The sequence below is a fragment of the Grus americana genome, chromosome 8 (genome assembly GCF_028858705.1).
Source record: "Grus americana isolate bGruAme1 chromosome 8, bGruAme1.mat, whole genome shotgun sequence".
Taxonomy (NCBI): domain Eukaryota; kingdom Metazoa; phylum Chordata; class Aves; order Gruiformes; family Gruidae; genus Grus; species Grus americana.
In genome coordinates this window covers 19020533-19042064 of record NC_072859.1, presented here as the reverse complement: position 1 = coordinate 19042064, position 21532 = coordinate 19020533, and the positions used below count along the sequence as shown (strand labels likewise).

General features: G+C 38.0%; 1 long non-coding RNA gene across 1 annotated transcript in view; it reads right to left on the bottom strand.

Annotated features, from left to right (window-relative positions):
- The window catches only part of LOC129209445 (uncharacterized), a 121887-nt gene extending 100632 nt beyond the window's left edge, over nucleotides 1-21255 (bottom strand). The window contains exons 1-3 of the long non-coding RNA XR_008578080.1: nucleotides 21167-21255; nucleotides 13186-13257; nucleotides 11870-11977 (exon numbers count right to left, since the gene is read on the bottom strand). This is a non-coding gene — a long non-coding RNA (uncharacterized LOC129209445). The remainder of the gene's footprint in view (nucleotides 1-11869; nucleotides 11978-13185; nucleotides 13258-21166) is intronic.
- Nucleotides 21256-21532: the final 277 nt, after the last annotated feature.

The window sequence follows — 21532 nt, the reverse complement described above, 5'->3', positions numbered from 1 at the left end:
TAGACGTAAAATTAAATAAAGAAATGGCAACAAATATCTGTGGTTTGTAAAACGAAAAGATCAAAGAAAAGAGACTGCAGAGAATTTTTGATCAACACCCTGACAAGGGGTGTTAGTTTTAATAAACAGTAAGAATTTTAGGCCATTATGAAGTATGAGATGCAGTTTCAGCTGTGTTTCTAATTTCCTTTCTTGCCTTTACTGCTGTTATATAAAGCTCTGTAGTGACAAAAAACATTTATTGAAAAAATCTGAGCGCACCGTTCGGGTTTACGTTACTTCATCTGCACGGAGCCTTCCCAGCCAATGAGAAATATTTCTTTCTCCACCCTCCCTGGTGCCAAAAGCTGCAGGCACATTCTGCGTATGGGACAAATCACTGGACAGAGATGCACTTACATAAGTGAATAAGGATTTTGTTATTGGGTCTGAAGACTAAATGAACATGGAATGCTGTTCGTTTTGATAGTTGTTCTTTTAAAGCCATAGATAAACACAGCCAGAGCTTTGTGCACATTTTGAAAAGTGAATTTAAGAATATAAAAACAATGCATATTTGGCAACGTATCCTGTGAGAAAGAGGTTTTCTGAAAAATTTCTGGTAACGGGTCGTCTACCAAGCTATGAATGCTATATTTTTTGTCTACCACACACTCTACAGGCTTATGAAAGCACAAAAGGCAATGAAAATTAAGATGAAGAAAAAGTGAAGGAGAGACAGAAGGCTGGATGGAAATAAGTTATATTTGCTGCTTGATTTATGAACTGGAATCGGGGCAGAGACCTGTTCATTCTTCCACTCTTAATTTTTGGGGCCTTTCAGGTGGGCAAAGAGGGTCAGTATGAGAGGAGAGAAGTCTCTCCAGAAATCTCTTCATCACCCTTGAAAAAAGCTGAGGATTAATTATTTTATTACAAGATGGGCGCAAGGAACAAGTCTCTCTTTGTTATAATGACTCCATCTACGGCTTTCCACACCTACAATATTTTTCCTTAGGCGATTATCAAGACTATTAGAAATTATTACTAATAAGCCATTACTATGAATAATGGTAATTACAGTATCATTTAAAGATCCTAGTCATAATCACTGTGGAAAACTTAAGAGCATAGTGAAGACCAAGGCTTTGCAACAGCACATCCAAATCTCATAAGAGAAAATGAACCAGCACAGAGTTGTACTCCAGAGAGCATGAGACTCAAAGCCTTTCATCCCTAAACTGCCAGTGGCAGCATCAAATCCAGTGTTTGTCCACGGAGAAATGACTGACAAATTTTAGCAACTATTTGTATTTTAAAAGAAAACAAAAATAAAACAGTGGCTTTCTCTTTAAATTTTAGGATTTGGGAGGATTGGTAGAACCATATAATCCCACCTCTAGCTCCCAAAAGTTCTCGTTGTGTGGCATCTCTGATTACAGTAAATATTGTGTATAAAAAGCAGTGCACATGCAGACATCAAATGGATCAGGGATGTGTGGAGAACATGGACATTCTACAGAAGGGCAACCCATTTGGATTGATCTGTGTCCTTTATTCAACAGAGTTGTAGTTTTTCATTTAACAGAAAGCAAAGCCATACCTGTTACAAGTTAATGTCAAACGTGCTCAGAGTGAACACACCTTAATTTTCCCACTTTTTACATTTGTTTTTAAGGTTTTCTCTCAAGAAGACATATCCTCCCTTCTCTGCCTCTTCATATTAGCTCTAAATCCTTGTCTATCTTCCTTTCCATCTTCAGAGTCATGACAGAACCCTTCTAAAAGTATTCGTCTGACAATTTCTGATCTGGTTTTCCACTAAGATAAGCAGAACTGCATTTATAACCTTTTAACTTCACATATATAACTTCATAACTTTAGTTTACAACTATATAAAATTGTGTAAGGTTTTATTTTTAAAGGATGGCTTTTTCTTATCTTAACATGAGATATGAAGTCACACATTTGGTTTTTTATATATATAATATGCACTATGTATGCATATATACATATTATATAGGTATATGGTTACAAACGGAGAGATGCTTTTGACAAAACATGAAGAGAGGACCTTTCATGCCATAAAAAATGGTGTTTGCAACTGCAATCCAGAATATAACACAAAGGGTATGAAAGCATGTATAGTTCTATTTCAAAGGAAAATATTTTCCAATATAACATGCTGCAGCTGTGTTTCTTAGAGATCCTGTTCCCAGGGGTCATTGTAAGAAACTCAGCACTACCTTAGCAAAGGTGACCAGAAGCACTCTGCACAAAAGTACCTTTCCCTCTGCATTAGAGGAGGAATTGCAGGTCAGATGCTCACAAGTATGTCGATCAAAGCAAAAAAATTAGTGTTGTAAAACTACATTTAAGAACCTAAAATCACTCCAAAAAAATGTCAGAGGCTGGTTATCCAACCTCTTTATTTCTCTGGCATTACATCTACTTAATTTCTGGTACAATCCAGATGCAGCTGCACTGCAATATACAAACCCTTGTTCTTGGCTGTCAAGCCCCATATACCAGTTTACATGAATTTAACAAACAGTACAGGGCTAAAAAAGATAAGCAGTCAGGGCTGGAAACGTCTGACAACCACTGTGTCAAAGCTTGTACAATGTACAGAGCAATAGTCAGTTAGGCCAGGTCTGTTATCTTAAGTACAGAATCTTTTCCAGTGCCCTATTCCTAAGATTTAGGTAGGCCTGATAGGCCTTATCTATTTGCATAGAAAAGTCTACTGTCCAAGTCTTTCATGTTGCCTAGGTTAAGCAACTTCTAAATTAATCTTACCACAAGCAAGGTACCTTCTAAGGAGGGAAAAATGCACATCATGGGAAGCTCTCTTCGTATCAACTACAAAATTTTGGAGTTTGGTTCATAGCCTTAAGTTTTTAAACTAGATTTCCATGAACCAGTTTTGCTTGTTTGCTAGTTTTTCCCTGCTGTAGAAACAAAAGCAAAAATTCAGTAAAGATCTGCTTTGGATCTGAAATTTTGTATGACAACATTTTGGAATTTTTCGGTTTCGGCTCATGAAAATTATCATGCAATTATATGACCCCATTCCTGTGTGAAATCTCAAGATACCTCTCAGGACTTTCAAGAAGTGTGTTCCCCAAAAGTAGAAATCAAATGCAAAAAATATAACTGTTGACACTTAAGCCACAGTCATTTTTTGGTCATTTTTAATAACTGATGCATACTTAGTGCCCTTGTTCTGCATCAGCCATGAAAATAGACTAAGACGTGTTCTTTGCTTTGTTGCTGTATGAGACCCTGTCTATATTAAACATTTTTGCTGGGTCCTTAAGCATTAAGTTAGGCAGAAAGAGTATGACAGACAAGTTGCTATTTCAAACTTGAAACAGCACCTGGAGGGCCAAGACCTTTCACAGTTTAATAGTGGACAGAGAATCATGGTAGTGATCAGGGTCATGTGGTGGGTGAGGCAATCACTGATACTGAAATATCAGATGTCACCATGACAGCTGTAATAACCAGGGCTTACTTCCTTCAGCTAAAAAATATCCACAGAATATGGTGAACACACTGCTGCAATATGTACCTCTTCTACCTTTGTTTCATGCTATAAACATTTTAACTCCTAAAGGCTCACAGTGCAAGAAAAGAGCAACTAACCCTCACAATACATTTTACATTACAGGGGAAGTATGACAGAAGAAGAGGGGGGTTTTAAATCTTGAGAATTCAGCAGAAAAGTTATTATTTGCTTGTTATTGACAATTCATTCCTCTGAGATAAAATAACTTAGTTACTAGAGGATCCCAAGGAGACAGCTGGCAGTGATGAACAGAACAACATTCAATCCGCAGCAAGTGTACATCATAAAACAGGCGCCACTGGATTAAAAAGTAACCTTAAACTGTTTAGTGTACACAAAGGCAGCCTAGTCAAAACACTTCAACAATGATTTAAAATCTCAAGTTAGAGGCCAGTTTCAACCTTCAGGGAAGCCTTCTCTATTCATAAGGAGCTTAACTAATCATAACTTTCCATGACTTATCAGAACTGGATGCAGTGTGTCGCAGCATGATAACCGAGCTCTGGAAATGTAACAAAAGATGCCTTGTTTATAAAAATAATGGTGAGACTAAACCACAAATTTTAATCTTTGAAGTTGGTGGGGGAAAAACATCCTGTTACTCATTAAGTGTTTCTATTAGCATGTAGCGAGTCTTAGCCAGGCAGGTCCTGTTCACGGTACTGAGTGATGTGTAGGGCAGCACGTGTATCAGGAAAGGAGCAGATTTCTGAAATCAAGTCCCAGGATGCTACATAAAGCACATCACCAGGAAACAGAACAGCCAGCATCAGACATGCTGCATTTCTGCAGATAGCTAGCTATGGAAATAGGTAAGCCTACCTGAAACATAGTATCACTTTCAGCTGATCTAATCGCTCAGTATTAATGACCTAGTGTTTAAGAAAATATGTAGTATTTATTTTTTAACGTGATAAATACTCTAGCTTTAAGAAAGCTTCAGAGTGAACGTTAAATGGAGCCCAAAAAGGACAAGATTTCTATCTGTATTTTCTTCGGTGCAGTTCCAGATGCATTAAGACCTCAGCAGAGACCTGCAAATATTATGTACGGCTTTCTTTTATCTTCTGGAAAAAAAGGGAGAAAAAAACCCAGTATGAAAGAATGAAGCAGTGCCAAGCGCTACAAGAAAGGCTTAATAAACAGAGCCCAGGGTCACAATGTTGCTCTTATTTGCCCTGAAATATATCACTGAACTTCTGTATATTCATATTTGTTTACATTATAAATGTACTAAATGAGCTAATTATAGTGATCATAATTTACAATTAAAAACAAACAGTTAGAAATTTCAAAGGCTTTCAGTATCTTTTCTTTAATCATTCACCCAGGCTCAAAATATGCATTTTTTAGATTAAAGCATTAAAGTTGCTAATTATATTCTCAGAACTAACAATTATTTCTTTACCCTTTTACTACCTTCTTCTGGCAACAAAAAAATGTCAGCACTGATTTAATTTTTTGTTATTACAGGATTAAAAGAAGTTTCTAAAATGCAATTAAATGTGCCCTATAGCTATAGTAACTTTCCTATCAGCATCCAAAGCCTCTTCACTAAAACAACAGCATAAAAAAATTATTCAGACTTTCTAGACATACTTTTTTTCTCCTTTTATAACACATTCCTTTGGTGATTATCTCCAATGACAACTCAACCATCTTAATGAGACTCTGTGCACATCTAGATCTTGGTGAAAGTAGATTAATAGGAGAAAATGAAAGTTAAAGAGGCTGTTAAGAGTGCAAAACCCCACACATGTCAAGCACTGGTTCTTCACCTTTGGGAGCTTGGTTCAAGTTCACCCTGAGGCCCTAAGTGAAAAGTTCAATAGTCTCAACTGTGTCCCTACTTGATATATCACGAAATCAATTATTTTATGGTGGTACATTTGGTAACCTATGCTGAGATAGAATCAAGTTTTCTCCCATTGGGAATTCACCAATTATCTACTCAGTGAATTATTCTCAGATGAAATAGAAATACCTGCTGTCAGCAGGAGCTTCTCATTACACTGCCTATCAGTTTAGTAGCTGATCTGTTTTGGAACAGTGATGTTGCACTCAGACCACGCACCATTAGCCACTGTGGGATCACAGCGATGCATGGTGACAGGACACCAAAGCATGATTCAGTGTCCGAATTTGCACTGTTTTGGAAATGAAAAATAGTCATTGCAAGCAACCAAAATTGCGCCAGAGAAAAACTGTAGCAAGGCGCGTAATTTATAATTCTACAGTTGCTCAAGGACTTAGCTTCCTCTAGATAACCCTAAATGGTAAGGCCTTGTGTTTAATTTTCACACTTGTGAACACCATTTTCTAATCACCATCAACAGCATGCTTGGCCCAGGCTGCAGGAGCCCGCTGATCCATCTTATTAGTAGCACTCCTGAATCTACATCTTGTGTTACTTAATATGATATGCCTGTTGCTGGAGTTGATATATTTATGTTAATTATTTAAAATTGTTTCCAATCTAAATACATAGAGTTTTCACATAACTGAATGTCAGTCTGAATAATAAATACATGTCACTGAGTGGCTTAGATATGCAATACACACTGTGTATGCTGGTGCATGACTGTTTAAATCAAGCCCCATTCATTGCAAAGGACCATTTCATACCCTGCAGTGGTCTGTCCAAACTAAGCTCAATTTGCTTAGTCTAATTTTCAGCAGTCAGAATTCTGTTTTGTAAAACCACCAGAAACAAAATTAATGTTAACCAGCATCCTCCGTCAGACTTGGCTAATGGCATACACATTGTCCTGAAAGGGATTATTCAGTCCTAGGACTGAATAAGTCAGCACTGATACTGTCCATGTTGTAGTCATTTTGTGGAATATGTTTTGCTTTAAAAAGACACCTTTCAGATACAAATACTCCAGTTCGTTTTTGGTTTGTTTTGTTTTGTTTTTTTATAGTGGACAATGAAACAGAACTTTGATCTTATTCTTTCTATAGCGGAAATGTCTAGATATGAGCAGTGAAAATGATGGGGCCTAAAGGGAAATCCCAACATGTGAAGACAGACTGCCCAAATAAAGGATGGTGTAATAGAGAGAGGCCACACAATGCACGATAGAAAGAAAAGAAGTCAAAATTCCTACTTACCCTTGCACATAATACAGAAGCATAAGGACATGGAATGTCACTGAGAGGATATAAATTTAAAAACAGTGCCAGGACGAGTTTTAATCATGTTGACTTCTTTCTATTGCTCAGCTAATTTACACTTTCCCAGCTATAAAATGGGGATAATATTCTTGGCTCCCCCCATACAGAAAAACTCATCAGGGAAGTATTCAGATAATTCTATAATGAAGAATGCCATTGAAAACAGTAAAAAGAAATTAATAATTCCAAATGCAGTGCAGGTTTGGATTACATTAGCTGTCACAATGGACAATAAATAAGGCCTAAGACTACAGACTAGGCAATGAAGTTAAAAAGAACTATTCAACATCTTCCTTATTCCCTGTGAATCATCACTCTTGTGTGTAAAATGAGGCAAAAATAATACATGATTTGTAAATAAGGATGCTATCCTAACATATACCTGAGGGAAGCTGACTTAGGATTCTAGGGCCATCCTCTAAATTGGGAGTGCTTGATCCTGCAACCTACATGACTTCTGATGTGTTTTTTAATACACAGTTACAAACAAATTATCATTTCTACAAAAATAACCTGATTATTAAGTTGATTGTTTGCAAAATAAATGGGAAATGCTTTCATTGCTTCTCTAGAGAGATGCAAAAGATTTCATTTGTAGCCTTCGATTCTGTGAGCATTTAGTGAGTTTCTCACAGGAAAAATGCACTGCTAGGAGCATTTCAGTTCCTCTGCAAATGTTACGTTTCTCTAGTGAACTCTATCAACAAGCCCACCCAAAGCTCATGCTTAGCTTACTGCATCTTGCCAAACAGACTCTTTCTGCCCATTAAAACAGTGATGAAGAATGATGGGACAATTCAGAATGTCACAACTGCAGAATCTAATGTACCTGCTCTAATTTAAGGAGGCCTCTGGACAGTCATCAGGCCAAAATCTTGATGGAAGAATTTTGAAGACTGAATAAATAGTCTAAAAAAAACCAAAGGAGTAAGTGTATCAAAAGTTACAATACGTACTTTATTTAATGTGTAGTCCTGAACAAAGGGGACTTACAGCAGGCTATAAAAGCTGAATTTTCTTTTAGAGCATAGCTGGTATAACACAGCACATGCTTTTTCTAACACATCAGTGGGAATACTTATTGATATGCAGATGGATTTGAAAATATAAAACCTCAATGTAAATTTCTGGATGAGATGGCTACAGCACAAATTGTGCTTCTCATACCTTCCTCTGGTAGGTTAGATGAGATGAACTGTGATGAGTCAGAAAGGCCAAAGCATGAGATGCTGCATCTAACAGAAGGGAGGGTAAGAAATTAGGAAAAATTTCTTCACTGAAAGGATTGTCAAGCACTGGAACAGGCTGCCCAGGGAAGTGGTGGAGTCACCATCCCTGGAAGTATTTAAAAAACCTGTAGACGTGGTGCTTAGGGACATTGTTGCATGGTGGACTTGGCAGCGTTTGTTAGGTTTACAGTTGGACTCGATGATCTTAAGAGTCTTTTCCAACCTAAACAATTCTATGACTCTATATATGTTGCCCTGGGATGTTGGACTGTTACCTTGGGACAGTCCAGTATCCTATCATCATCCTTTCTGAGCTTCACTGGTACCTCAGAATGAAGTCTAGAAAGTATTTCCATCCACCATTCCAAAAGAGATGAATGGTTCTACTAGAGGAAATCACTGTCAGATCACAAACTTGGCTGATGATCAGCTGGCAGGAATATGGACTGCCCATTGCCTGTATCAAGTCAGGAAATGTTTGGAAGGAATGACTGGAGGCAACATGCAACTGGCAGATCCTTGCCCACTGAGGGTAAGGGGGTGCCATTTGTATTGTGGGCAAGCTGCCCAGCCATGTCAAAACAAAATCCTACTGAGACCATCCATGGGTTCAGAGCAGCATTCACAACTATTATCCTCCATATTGACCAGTGTTCCTCAATTCAGGCTGGATCTGGACACTTAAATAGTATCATATAGGTTTGCTGTCTGAATAAAGGATTCATAAACCAAAAGGTTTTTGAACTATACATGCAAAACTTTCCTGCATGACACACTATTCTTTGTTACAATCTTCAAAAAATAAAATCCTCCTTGTCCAACTGTTGACAAAAAGCAATGAAATGAATCATGTCACAAGGGTGCTAAGATATCTACAGAAGTGACTAGTAAGGAAATTTTATGAAGGAATTTCCCAGGTCTTCTCCCTACATTGGCATATATCAGTGGCTTTATCTAGAGTTAAAAAGGCAAGAATCCACTACCAAGAAAGTCCACAGCATAATTAGAAAACAATCAACACTTATTCTAATGCTTTTTTTCTTCCCTTTAAACTGCTTCATTGACTTTAATTAAACTTGCCCTAGGTTATGAATCTAGCAAGCTGCAGAAACATTTAAAAATTAAATAAAATAAACCCATCTTTCTTGTCAGGCGGGTTTTTACCAGCTTGCTTACTGGTACCACACTTCTGATTTAGAGGATTTTTCAATTATTAGAAATGCTGTATGTGATACTGCCACAGTGTTGTTTTTGCTCTTGAATTAAAATGACCTCCCACTGCCACAGTAAGAATCACAGAATTAAATTGTTGAGATTCTCTCCACTGCTTTAGCTTCACTGCAGAATTCCTTTGCTGGTTTCTGAGAAATGGTACAAAGTTGTCATCACAGACTTTTATACCAGCCCTACTCCTAGTTTTGTCTAATGCCAAAGAAAAGGAATGTTGTATATTTAGGCTACTGGTAACTTCCATGTCAATAGCTCAGGCCAAGGTTAAAAGTACATGACACAGACTTTGGAAGAATAAAGAGATGGCCTGTGTCCTGCGCTGGCCTTGCCTGGCTCATGAGAATATCATCAAAAGTCGTAAGAATGAGAGTGAATGGAATAACTTACAATCTTCAAGAGAAAAGAAGGTGGGAACAACTGTATCAAATATATTCCAGTCCGGAGTTATCTAGTTTCATTAGACAGTGACCCTTACATTACTAAAATACTAAATAAAATCAGTTCTGGTTACAGATGGGCCTGAGTACCCCCAAAACATTAGGAAAGCTGAGGGTGGAATTAAGTTTACAATTTGATCTGCCTTTGTTTCGAGTTGCTCACTGAGACATTCTCTTTGTCTCCTCCAAGGAACTTCTTAGAGACAAGCAAGAAGGGTTCAAAACTTGCATTTTTTTATCTCTAGAAATGTTATTAAAATAAAAATGTATTTTGCAAAAATTCCAAAGTTTGCTAAGAAAGTACAGAGCACCAATTACTTGCAACTGCGTTCATTCCTTGATGAAGTGCCATGGAGTATTGTAGTTTAGGTATTGATCTGGAGTTCAAAAGACTTGAACTCAATTTTTGAACAACCTGTATATTTCTATTTTTTTCTGCACACATCCACAAAAGACAGAATTTTCATGCCTCAAAAGACTACTATGCCCTACTGCTCTTAAGGTATTACCTAGCCATCCTCACTAGATCTTCATAAAGTTCAGTGACCCCAGGATCAACTATGCGTATCTGTAAATTTAACAGATGTCTCCAACAGAATATGTATATTATATGGTAATTGCCATTTGTTATATCTTGAATATACATATAATGTTGATGAGATGTGAAGAGTATTCCAAACTCGTAAAGATACACAGTGCAAGCAATTTATAATAAGATACAGACTCATGTCAACTCAAACTGTTTAATACCACAACAGAATTACACCATAGTTTATGGACATTTTATTTCACCAAAGTCTTTGAGCACTTTCCATTAACTTGAGCACTTTCCATTAACTTCAATAGATGCCAGAACAGGCCCGAGAGCAGGAAATGAAGAAATATACTGTACCCAAATGAAACTGCTGTGGGAATTTAGGTAGGCAGAATGTAGTTATTCACACTTGAATCTGGATAGAGCACTAGGTTTATATCCCCAATCTGGCAAACATATAATAAGATACATAATAATCAAGAGGAGCAGGGCTACTGGCTCTTCTCTCAGTTGAAAGATAAGACTGAAAGAAGGAGAATGATCTGCCTGCTTGATACTGAGTAAAAGGAAAGAATGACATTTATTGCATTACCTGCAAGACTTGCCAAGAAACAAAATGTATTAAGTAAATAATCATGGGTTTTGGGACCTTCAGCTATAATGTCGACATTTCTTGTGAAATAAAGAGAGGTTTTGAAAAATTAGAAACTTGGTTCTTCTGGTGCATGCACTTAGGCACATACATGCAAATGGAAATGTATGGTTTTCCTTCTTTTGTGGACAGTCCTAGGGGATAATCTCTGGAAATTAGTGCCTTTGCAAAATACTAATACTTATAATTTCTATATTCATTGATGCAGATGAGGACACTAAGAAACACTAAAAACCTAATGGATTCTCTTGCAAATGTACTGGATTGTAAAATAACAAAAAATTCCAAATCTTGTAATAGAACTGCATTACATTCTAGCAAAGTGGATCCATTTCTGAGGTGGAACATGACAGCTTTTTAACTTTGTACAACAATATATGACAGAAGAATACTATATTCAGTTGATACTGTTGGGCGATTTATGGAGGCTGAATGTAATAATATAAATTGAGTTTCAGAAAAGACACTGTGACTAATCTTGCAAAAAATGCTACAGGATGTTTAATAATCCTGGTGGGTCAGAAGCTGTTCTTCAAAAAATTCTCTTAAGACTGATTGTTATTAAAGTATGTACTGCATTTGGTTCATTTTTCATTTAACTACGTAGTCTAAAACTGCTGTCAAGTGCAAATATTTGAGTTGTAATTGGATACCCATACAAATGGAATAGAGCCACCAACCCTCAACCAAAATTGCAGAATCATATAATATTTAAGGTAGTAAATGCTCTTTGAAGAGCCACAAGACAAGCATCTGTCCACACCTCTTGAGCTATCCCTAGCAGTTCTCATTCGTGTTTATTGTTCCGTTAATCAAAAATAAAGCAGGAGGAATAAGGCAGCACACTAGAACTTTTTCCTTATGTTCACTTTGTAATCTTCCTCCATTGCCTCCCTTCAGCATTTAAGCAATAGTCTTCTAGGCTTATATTCATTAAGCTATGAGTGGTAATTCTGAGGAGACTGAAGTGAGCAGAGAGGAGGGGAGAACATAATGTATATAGTTAAGGGACTTGACTCAAATCCCTTAGAAATTAGCAGAAGTCTATGTTTTACTTACATTCCCTCTGTACTAGTCCTAGTGGAGAAGCAGAGAGGTTTCCGCAGTACTTCTCTCACAGTCTGCAGGAAGGCTGCAACTGCACGCGCTTGAAGTCCCAGTCTGAGCCTACACGGTTTTACAAGGAGATGAGAAAGACACAGACGTCATTCCACGGGTCTGATGTATTCTGTAGCGCTACAGCATCCAGCCCTCCTGCTTTATTGTTCAACACCAGGGCCCTGCACAAGCTGTGGCCTCCATAGAGCCAGGATTGTGGAGGCCCCACAGGATGGCAGGGCAGGGCCTGGCAGCCAGGGCCTGTCCCGGCAGCCAGGGCCCGTCCCATCCCCACCCAGGAGAAGAGCAGGTCGGGGCCTCTGTGGCAGCCCCTGCCCGGGGCAGTGTGGGCCTCTGGGTGGGCCCTGCTCAAGTGGGGCCCATGGCTGGGCAGGGCAGAGTGTGGGGAGCTGGAGATGGGCTCTGCTGTGGTGTCGCTGCGGCAGGGCTCATGGCTCTGCAGGCTGAAATGGCGTCCTGCCCGTGGACAGGGTGAGGGAGCCCCGAGGGGGCTGATCGGGGCCCATGAGGCCTGGTGGTGCCCTCTGGGCCCTGACACTTAAGAACAAAAAAATCAAGAAAACAAACAAATCTTACACTCATTTGGTTTCATAGGACTTCCCTTTTTTTCATTTTGCATCTTCCCTTGCCTTTTCCCTTTGCATTTGCTTTATGAGTCCAAATCTACTTAGCCATGGCTTTCAGTACTGCATTCAACTCTTTTCCATTCACCATTGTTAATGAGAACAAATGAAAAAGTAATGTTTGTGCTTTTTCAAAGGCTATCCAAATGGGCTGAGATCCACTTATATGGTATCCATTCCTTGGCTTCAGAAAAAACCCAATATTTTTGTAACTCTGGAATATTTGCTCCACCTAAAGGTTTGGCTAACACTACCATTTTCATCCCAGATTTTGGGCTTCCTATAATGCCATAAAGTTTTTGTTAACAAACCCATGAGTTCCTTAAAGAGCTTTTCTCAGAAGGTAAATAGTAAGATGTTTAATGTATAGAGTATGTCAGGTTTGGTCCCAATATCTTTCTTATGGCTCTCAGCCTTTTCCACCACACGATACAGTATGTGGCAGAGACCACCGAGCAATTATTTTTTTCACTGTTTTTCACATTACTTCTTTGTTAAGTTTAGTTGTAGACTTCAACTCCATAAGGTAAAATATTCCTAGATACTTAATACCCTGCAGTTTTCAATCTATATTTAAACCCTGCCTTATCCACTGATTGTACAATATGTTCAGGGACATAAACTCCAACTTACCTCAGTGGATTTGCCATTCAGATATTCTTGCAAAACTCTCAGCTAGCTTCCAGTTTTTTTATGTTCTAGAAGCTGAAATAAAAATACCATTTATACTGTATGATACTTATTAGAGGTGAATAAACAATGCATATCGAATAACTTAGAAAACTATTGTTTACGAAATATCCACGAGCTGATCATGATTTCTTTGAATTTATTCAACAATCTCCAATTGTTACAGTTTTTACTCATTGCTTTTGAACTTATAATTTTCAAATGTTCAATAGTCATTAGCCAGTCTGTGTAGTATAGCTCTGATGAATGTGCCTGAGTAGTGATTTTTAAACCTTTACCATGTCAAATTTGAGCATGTAACTCTGGTGATATCAATATTTGTCCTGGCTTTGACAGACACCTGTGCAATGGTTTCTGAACTAGTTGCAACCACACTTGGATGTACCAATGCAGCAAAACTGGAAACAGCACGGCATCATCAGCATGGTGCTGTCCCTGATTGATTACCACCATCAAGATGGAGGATGTCTTAGCTCAGGTGCAGCATCACTTATCTGTGGCTCTCTTGCTTTCAGAATCCAAGCTAGTAACCTCTTATGATGCTGCCCCACTCCCTGTGGATGTATTATCCACTCTGGAATTAGCTTGGTATTATTTGCGTTGTGCTCCAATACGCAGCACTGTGGCAAGGGTACCACCTTGTCTGGCTACCAGCAGCACCATCAAAATCAGCTTTTTTAGGGCTTTTCTCTTTCATAGACATAAATACAGAGAGCTGATATGAACATGAACTGTCCTACTATTCTGGGACAAAATTTAAATACATATAACTCATAGGACAGTCCAGGGATGGAATTATTTAAAAGTTACATATATGTGTGAAAAAGCTTTCTTTTCTTAGAATTACTCTTTCTGAGGTAGAGGTATCATTAAGCAATATGAGCAGAAATAGGTTTGGCACTCAATAAAATCCATTTAAACAAGGAATACATTGTATATCATAATTCTCTATGCACAGAGCTACCAGTACTAATGCAGGTGAAAAAAAAGAGAAACAGAAGGTGGCTATTAGTTGATTTGTTAATGCACATAAGTGTCGTCAGGTGTGATCAACTGGAAAGAGGCAGGTGTTACCAAAGTATTGGGGCGGTCATAGGAGAAGGATGTCTTGCAGAAGCCTTAAACTTAATGTTAAAATTGAAAAGCGTTGAAATTCTCCATCAGCCACCACCTTACGAGTATTCCATGTCTGATTTCAGACTGGAAATGTGCCAGAAAAAACCCTAGTACTTAAATATGTGGGTACTAAAATACTTGAACTTAACTCCGACATCTGCACATTTAGATTTTTAGATTCCATAAAGATGTCATCTTCATGGGAGGCATCCGACCCTATTTCCATCCCCTGTAGATAGTCATTTGTAGTTTCAGCTAAACACAGCACCATCAGATAGCTGTCCAGCTAAAATATTTTATTTATATCTCCATACCATTCTTAGCAATGAAGGGTTAAGATCATCTAAAAAAATTAAGATTAAAAGTTCTTCATTTTAAGACCATATAACTTAATGAGAAAAAAGTACAATATGAAGACTTAAACAGAGAAAAACACATATTTAAAACTGGCAACCTAAAGAAAAAGTCTGGAAAAGAGTGCTATTTTTATACTAAAATATTTAATCCAATTAGTTTCTAGTTGATGTTACATATAAAATCTAAAAATAATCTTCACTTTTTTTTCTTTACGTTTTTCTGAACATACTTCATTGCTTGTGAAAGTAAGGGATTAATAGCACTCGAGATGGGAAAGCACATTGTAGATTGGCACAGAGCAAACTTTTCCTCAGCACAAGGCTGTTTTACTATACAAGGCTGTTCTACTATACAAGGCTGTTCTACTATACTTGCTTGAGTCCCAATCTACAAAAGCCCTTCTTTGCCAGTCGTCACAGAAGTTAGAGATAGAAAACAGTTGTGACATTTCTTAATTCCAGAACACTGGCATCAACATCAGTTCAGTCTATGTAGTTATCGTACTTTTTCTAGTACATTGTCTACTCTGCACTGAGTTATAAGCCCATCTAATGATGTGGGCTTACTGTAGTTCAAAAAGTCTGTTCCACTATCTAATAGATAGCACCTCGAAAAAGAACTTTTCTTCATGTTTTCAAAAATCCACTTGCTTCATTACTCCTAACTACATATTCTTTAAACAGTCCTGGGCACTGATGGCCAGCTATAGTGAACTGTCCCAAATAAAAAGGTAGTTTCATAAAACAAATCACACAGATTTACATATCTGACCTTTTCTAAATTCCAAATAAATTCTGCAAAGGAGAAGAACTGTTGCATTAACTCAATTTGCCCATGTGGTTGAGACCAGAATGGTAGTCTCCAGAGAGAGCAGTATGCTAAAGCCAAAGTTCAATGTGTGAAATTCATTCTGGTGCAGAATACTGTGTAGACTTGTGATGGCCAAATCCCACATAACTCCTGTTTTAAGGCTAATGTCATTTAACTGGGTACAAGTTGCTTGTTCTTTACGTGACATACATTTCACTCAAAATGTCTATAAAAAAAGAATGGCCCCCTCTGGAAGATACACAATGTGCCAGCAAAAGAATTCCCTGAGCTATTATCCAGGCTGAAATATTTTTCTATAAAGCAGGACCATCTATGTGGGGTTTTGTTTTCTCTGAACTCTGTCACTACTCCATAATTTCTCACAGCTACTCTCTCCTGATCTGATCTGCTGAGTGGCCAATGCTTCCTGAAATCCCCTTGTTGGTGAAAACATTCTACAAAGGCATCAGCATTTTCTGTGCTGAACTAAACAATTCCATTTTATACAATAAAATTAGTGCAAATGGCTAGTATAAAAGCATACAATTAAAATCTACTGAGCAAAATACTTCTGTAAAGGATAGTTCAGTGTTTGAAGAAAGCAGCTAGAGCTGTGCAAAGGGTCTGTTTCACAGGGAATTTCAAAATTTGGTGTTGTTTGTATTTGGAATAAAAATCCCCAAACAAGTTAAAAGTCATCATGCAGCAAATTCTGAAAAATTGCATTCTGGAAAATCAAAACATTTCTTTTTGTAATTTCCAAAAAAAAGTCCTTCACAGTGGGTGAAGAACTCTCAGATTCCGAGCGTGCTGGTACAGCCAAGACTTCCAGGTCCCCAACTACTTTTCATTACATATTTTGGACTGAAATGCAGCTAACACCCTGTACACCTTGGGAACTCCAAATGAACACCAGTGCTTGCAAGCCAGCCTGACTGGCCTCCACTGACTTGACTCTCTGTTGGTTGCTGAAGAGCAAGGAGCCTGAAATTCTGGTGACCCAGCAGGTTCCACACAGACTGCCAGAGAGTCTGGAGGGGAGACAGAGAGCAAAGCACAGCTTTGTTGGATGTTCATTGAAATTGAATCATCTCCGATAAATTTTTTTATGCTTTGCATTTCAGAATTATCTTTTAATCCTCTTTTCTTGCCTGTACACGAGGCAGCATCTAGGTGATGGCCATAAAGAAAAAAGCACCAAAGTGCAAGTGAGATCAGATGTGCTTTAAATAAACCATTTTATTCTCGGAAGTGGGAACATACTACTGAGATTGAAACTACTTGGGAAGAGAAACCTTGGTTGCTTATTTGTCTCACATTCTGGCATGAGGCAGTTAAAATAATAATGCTCACAAAAGAATGGCTTTGCAGATGTTTCATTTGCAGCAGCAAATTTGGGCCATGCCAGGAAGAATTAGAATAACCTGAACTGTGTGCTACAGTCTAATAATGTGCCATGCACGACACAAAATCCTGTGCCTCTGGTGAGGGCATTTTTTTGCCAGTGAAGTTTCTCCACCCACAGAAGATCTATGTCAGAACATTATTAAGCCTATACCTGATTTGTAAAGTTCAATCCTTCACAACGCATGCACCAAAACCAGGATTATAGTATAGGAGTGTGCTATAATGAATCAGAATGCACATTGGGAAATGACTCCCAGTCTGGCTGCCATACTGATACCAATGCAGCAAAAAGTGTATGGTAGAACAGAAGGTTTTGTGTTAGAGAACAGATAAGTGACATGGATTGAAATTATGGTAAATTTAAATTGATGGCCTAATTAGTATTATCTCTTTTTGTATTCTCTGTAAGAAATATTATCCAGGAGGAACTCATTTTGAATTAATGTTGATATAAAGTGTAATTCTGTAGCATTTCCATTGTAATCTGGCATTAATTAATGCATCATTATTCCAAAGTGTTAATTAAATTATTACAGAAAGGGACATCTGCCCCAGTTCAGAAGGAAAAAAAAAAAAAAGTATGGTGCATGAGAATTAGACTTTCAAAGGTCTGAAATGTTGTGTGAGTTCCCACACCACTGGTAGAAGCACAAAACCAAGCAGAAATATAGGCATGATGAGCTTGTGGCTCATAAACTACAGTATGACATCAACATTTGCTCACTCATGATGGAGTCTGATGACAGCACCAGAGCCTCAAAGCCAGGCAGTCATCAGAAATCTGAAATGGCAAATTTCTAATACAGAAAATTAAATACACTGTACACTGACTATATCAGGAATTACTCGGAAGGAATTCAGGGAATTAAATAGGGGTATGAAAATATTCAGAACTTCTGCAGGCTCTACTCAATACTCTGCTTGGCTGTTGGGCAGGAATACCACTATATAGTCACTGGGAGTGCCAGGGCAGTGTTGGGATTAATTGCAAACAATCCTGTACTCCTCAGTGCTGACTGTGTTGACCTTCTGCCTGCAGTCCTAAGTGGCTTCACCAAAATCTGAAATCAGCATTTCAGTTGTTCTTGTTACTATCAGCTGGGTAGTAGCTGGTTTCAAATGCAGAGAGGAGAAAACTCAGTCCTTTATCAAAGAGTATACAGTCCAATCCAATGCCCAGTGAAATCTATAGAAGTCTGACCACTGACTTCACAGGGAATTGGCATTTAAGCCCGTGTCTGAGAACTGCACAAGCAGACCACTGAGGGAATGCCACTAGCAGCAAGTGGGGCTCTCTGCAAGGGGCCACACAAGCTCTGTGGAACTGGGGTCTCTGTGAATTATTAAACTTGATTAATAATTCAAGAAAACATTAGTCTAGAGCATGAAGCAAATTCTATGCGATGTGACCTACCTGCCAGCTATACACCAGAGCCAGAGTTGCACAAGATGCTTCCAGGATGTGGCTTCCATAAGATTCAGTGTCTACACTATTCAACAACTCTGCCTGTTTCAACAATTATCACTTTCTTTTGTTACATTTGGGCTTGCATTGAAAGATCTTTAAAATGTAAAAGTTAAATGAGGCTCTTATAAAGAAGTGGTTTGGGTGCAGTATATTAAAGGAAAACTTCAAAGGAGCTCAAGATACCTTTCAAGCTAAGGTACAAAAATTTAAACAAGAACAAAAGCCTCTCTTGTATTTTGAAGCATTAATTGTTCCACTTCTGTTGATGTAAAGTGAAAGGAGAAGCTTTTAGTTAAAAGCACGTAGTATCAACCAACATGGAATGTTCCAAAGTCTCATGGAATAATTTTAGCTTTGATATAATGGCACAGGTGAATCCCAAATTATAATGCTTTCTGTAGTATATGCAATAATTTTTGGTAGCTGAATCCATTAGATAAACATTAGTGCTTGAAGAGATTATTGGCATAAATCAGTTTCACCTTTTATATTTATACAATATTTCATATTTATACAATATTTCATATTTATAAGGTATTTCATAACTTTGTGAGTGAAGTTTTATATATCATTATAGCCTGGTTTTCAAAGGATAAAATACATAACATTGCACTGTTTGCTGTTTCGTCCATCTGTCAGTTTCCCTCCTTTAAGCAGGGGGCAAAATTATAGAAACTAAAGTCTGCCTTAAGTTTCACAAAAACTGGCACCTGGGTAGTAAAGAAAGAGCCAAATTAGTGCTTCCATGGAAGAAAGATTTCAACTGAGAATGTAACAGTTCTGTTGACTATTGGCCTCTCAGCTGGCTGGTCTGCAGGTAGTTCAGCGCCAACCATAACACGGTAGCTTGCCCGCTTGTAATTAGTCAAGGATACTGTGGAGGGATTTATGAGACGTATGAAGTAATTATAAGTTCCATGTGCAAACACATCATCGAATACACTCAGAGAGGAACAGTGAGTTGTTTTGGTGCAGAGGTATAGGTACTTGGGATACGATGTGCAAACCCACTACATTTATTGGTGCTGCTGTTCATGAACAACCCATTGTGGTATAATTTGAGCATGGTCATAGACCTGCTCAGTAGAAAAAAATACATGATATGTATTGATATGCCTGATACTTACCGCATTATCGACACAATATATAAAACAGTAATTTTAATCTTTAATGCCTCTAACTGGTCCACGTAAGATGACTGTGACAGAACAAAGCATGTCTTTTTCTTGTCAGTTCTGCTTTGTATCATGGTAAGAGTATTCCTACTATAGGCAGTAGTTAGGCAAGCTGAGACACAGAACGATTAATGTATAGGTTTTCTTAAAGGTAGATGCTGGTTACTCACACTGGGAAAAATGGTCCCATTTTCAGAAACATGAAAGGTCCAGTGTCTTTCCCTCAAGACTTATAACTAATGGTATAATATATATGTACACGTACATTACATGTACTGAATGATGTGTTTCAGTGCTTCTCTCTCTTTTACATTGTATGGGATGTCAGTTAGTGGAAGTGATGAGAAAATATGCTTAACGAAGCCAGGAAAATCAGTTGTAACTCTAAAGAAAGGAAGTACCATAAATCAATAAATATAAATAAATGTAACTAAATTCCCAGTCTCTCTTCTCTTTCCAGCTAGAAAGTACCAGTTCTTAGAATGGAGCTGCATGATTTTTGATTTTTAGATTGAGCTCATTATGCTACAGAAATGCCTGATTAGTATGGCAACATCAAAAGTTTGTTGCTGTGCTCAAGATCATTAACTTACGGCATTGTCATAAACCCTACTGCCCTGCATGTTGTTTATTTTTACAGTGAACACTGGTAAAAATGCAGGCTTTACTATATATATATATGTGTGTGTATATATATATTTGAATTATTTTACTACTCAGTTTTTCCTACCAGATGTTTGAGTGGCCAGCCAAAGCTCCAGAGATATACAAACTTGATCTACATGTATGCAAAAAATTAATTTAAAAAGTAACCTTATACTGTCTCTTTTGTTCATTCTTTAACAAAATGACAAGATATTTTCATTATTTGCTCAGTACTTATGGATAATAACAAATTAAGTGTTGATCAATCAATATAATGATCCATTTGACCCAGAAATAATAACAAGAGAAGATATGCAGAATTTCTAATAAAATTACAATCCCAACAGAATTTGAATTCATTACTTTTGAAATATAAGACAGACAGTTCCCTTCACTAACATGGATCTGAACTTGCAGAGGGTAAATTATCAAAGAGGCCCTTGTTGCTTGCATGCTGCAATACAATTTTATTAAGAATTACAGGGAAAAATTAATAAGCACTCCAGTGCTCAGTCCTGAGGTGCAGCATGGCTTAGATCTTGGCACAAACTTGGGAACATGCCCTGCTTGGAGTATGTATTCTTTCAATTTAAATGTTATTAATGTTGTGGGCAAGGTTAAAATCTCAGCCCGTGTCACAATGCCAACCTGCGAAAAGCCTCAGAACCTGCCAAATGGTCTGAGTTTGTCAGCGTGCAGTGAGCGTGTTCCTTCTTTGGATGTTCAGTGCTAATGAATGAGTTACTGGAAGTGCAAATTCCAGTGCTGTGCTCCTAGCATCCTAATACAGTGATTTCCTTTCAGGAGGAGTTAAGAATTGCCATGTTTTGCTCTATGGTGAACAACCTAATGCAAAGTCATCGCGCAGCAGGGTCCCAGTAAGCACAAGGATAATCTTCATTTCAGGTCAAACTCAGTGCATTGAATTCACTTCCCAAGTACTCACAGTTGTAGATGTAGCTGAGATGACACTGTCCTTTTCATTTCTTCCCCGTCTCTCCTCTTTCCAACTTGAACTCACAAATCTTCTAGTTCCTACAATGAAACTTTTAGATTGAGCTGATAATGTTACAGAAATGCCTGATTATCAACCATGTTAATCCCAGCGGGGTGTGCTAGGTTTATCTTCTGTCATAGAACAGTCCAAAGGAATATATAGGTCCTGGAGCTAAATTGAAATGAGCCCTCTTACCTTCTGGAGGGAATCCAGCCCTGTAAGTACACAGCTCCATGCTGCTATAGCTATATTGCTTTCTACAGCACAGTGCAGTGTAGATGTGCCCATCCATTCCCTCTGTGACCATCATGATGT